Source organism: Schistocerca serialis, chromosome 6 (genome assembly GCF_023864345.2).
Source record: "Schistocerca serialis cubense isolate TAMUIC-IGC-003099 chromosome 6, iqSchSeri2.2, whole genome shotgun sequence".
Lineage (NCBI taxonomy): Eukaryota > Metazoa > Arthropoda > Insecta > Orthoptera > Acrididae > Schistocerca > Schistocerca serialis.
The window spans coordinates 129,858,630-129,861,043 of NC_064643.1; positions in this window are offsets into that span (position 1 = coordinate 129,858,630).

The window sequence follows — 2,414 nt, forward strand, 5'->3', positions numbered from 1 at the left end:
GCGGCCCCAGATGGTCGAGGGCTGCCGTGGCTGCGTTAGTGAGGGACTGCAGGCCCCTCTTCGTCGATGCGAACAGCAGAACATCTTCAGCGAAGGCCGCAGCTTTGACCCTGCGACCTAAAATCTGGGCTCCTATGTGGGAAGGCAAGGTGTTCAGCATTGTATCCATGGCCATGTTGAAGAGGAGAGTAGAGAGGGTCCCCTTGACAGACACTCTTGACGGCCGCACGGCCATGTCCACGCCGCCACCGCCTCCTATCACCTTTGTGCTGCCTCTGTAGCAGCTCTCGACATAGTCAGCAAATTCGGTCGGAAGACCATGCACTTTAACCACAGAGTGTAGAACAGCATGGTCGAACGCCTTAGGCACGTCGAGAGACGCAACAAAGACAGAGTGGCAGAAGCAGACTGTCAACGAGAGCCTGGCCTAGGATGAACGTATTTTCCAGCATCTTATCCCAAGGGATGAAGGCCTGCTGGCGTTTGTCCACAGCACATAGATGCATCAGACGCAATGCCAGGACCTTGTGGAAGGTCCTCACCAGCAGTGAGCATACGGTGATGGGACGAAAGTCAGAGGGGGGTGCTGGTGCAGCCATTTTGTGGAGTAAGGCAGTCTGACCTTGAGGAGAGAAGGAAGGATGCTCATGCAAGGAGGAGGAGATTCATGATCTTCAGCAGCACATCACGTGGCAGGCGGCGCAGTTCGACAGAAGTTAGGCTGTCTGGGCCTGGCGCAGAACCCCTGGGTGGCAAGGAAGCAGCGACCGCTTCTACTGTGACTGGCCACCACAAGCACCCCTAAGTCCACAAGCTGCGAGTGTGGCAGTCACTGATGGCGCCAGTGGTGGACTGTGGCTGCTGTTGGAAGAGGTGAGCCCAAAAGTAATGCAGACTGGGGATGTCAGCTGGCGGCTGTAGTAGGGTGCCATCCAGGGGACCCCACACACACCATGCGCAGGACCGCCGAAAGGCCTCCTGTGTCCACGCAAACTCCCACCAGCGCCGCTTCCGCTGGCGCTGAGGCGGCTGCTGCCGCTTAGGTGGCGGGCACGGCGTCTACCTGTGAAACCCCCCATCCCCTTGGAGCTGACGGCAGAGAGGGCATCCGTGAGAATGCCCAAGATGGTGGTGGGTGGCGTCCCTGTCCCCAACTCAATCATACAGTCCAGGGCCGAGAAATGATGTGCGGATGCGGGAAGTCCCAAATGGCCGCGTCGACACTGGCATCTGGCGGTGGCGTCCCTGTCAGTGTCGTGTTGTCCTGTCCCCCATCCAGCGGCGGCGACCTCGCTGGCCTTGGCCTGGACGCCGACTCCTCCTCATCCCTCTACCTCAGGTCAGCCAGAAACTCCTGCATGTGCTGGTGGTGCGCAGGCTTCCGCCTCTGGCACATGATGGCGTCGAGTAACTCTTGGGAAAGACTCAGAGGAACTCCTAATTGGCGAAGAAGGACCGGCAGTCTCTTCCATGGGAGAGCTCGGCCTCCACTCGGGTGAGTGAGAGGGCCTCTTCCTCGGTCCACCTTGCATGCTTCTGGTCCGTCACGATGGCCACATTGGCTGCCTGCTGGTGTTGTCGGCGGCGATGGGCCCCCTGGCAGAACTTGGTGGTGATGGCATGGGAACAGTTAGGGCATATGTGTGCTGTGGGCTGTTCAGGATCTTCAGCAGGTTTGGTTGGCTGGGTAGCCATTGGGATAGCTTGGTTGGCACCTCCAGCAAGAGTGCCAATTCCCCTATTTCCTTTAATACTGCCCCCAACCAAAAGGTTATAAAGGGAGAGGGGCTGGTAACCTCCCCCGCCCAAGCCCCCAGTGCAGTCTTCCAGTCGGCGAAATGAGTGGGCCCACATGAAGGGAGGAAGACTGCAGGTGAGGAGAGGCTAAGAGGGCTAGGCCCATGTATTGTGCATCACTCACCTTGTAAGTGATGGCATGGGAACAGTTAGGGCATATGTGTGCTGTGGGCTGTTCAGGATCTTCAGCAGGTTTGGTTGGCTGGGTAGCCATTGGGATAGCTGGGTTGGCACCTCCAGCAAGAGTGCCAATTCCCCTATTTCCTTTAATACTGCCCCCAACCAAAAGGTTATAAAGGGAGAGGGGCTGGTAACCTCCCCCGCCCAAGCCCCCAGTGCAGTCTTCCAGTCGGCGAAATGAGTGGGCCCACGTGAAGGGAGGAAGACTGCAGGTGAGGAGAGGCTAAGAGGGCTAGGCCCATGTATTGTGCATCACTCAACTTGTAAGTACAACCCAAGGAAGGAGCCTCACAGCAGCGGCCCGGTCACAGCAGAACCACGCTTTGAAAAGCTAAGTTCGGCTACAACCAATACTCCACTATCTGGGCTATTTTGAACAGGTTATGATGCCACTGGTGGGGCTTAAAGCACCTCACGCTGATACGTATTATAACCTA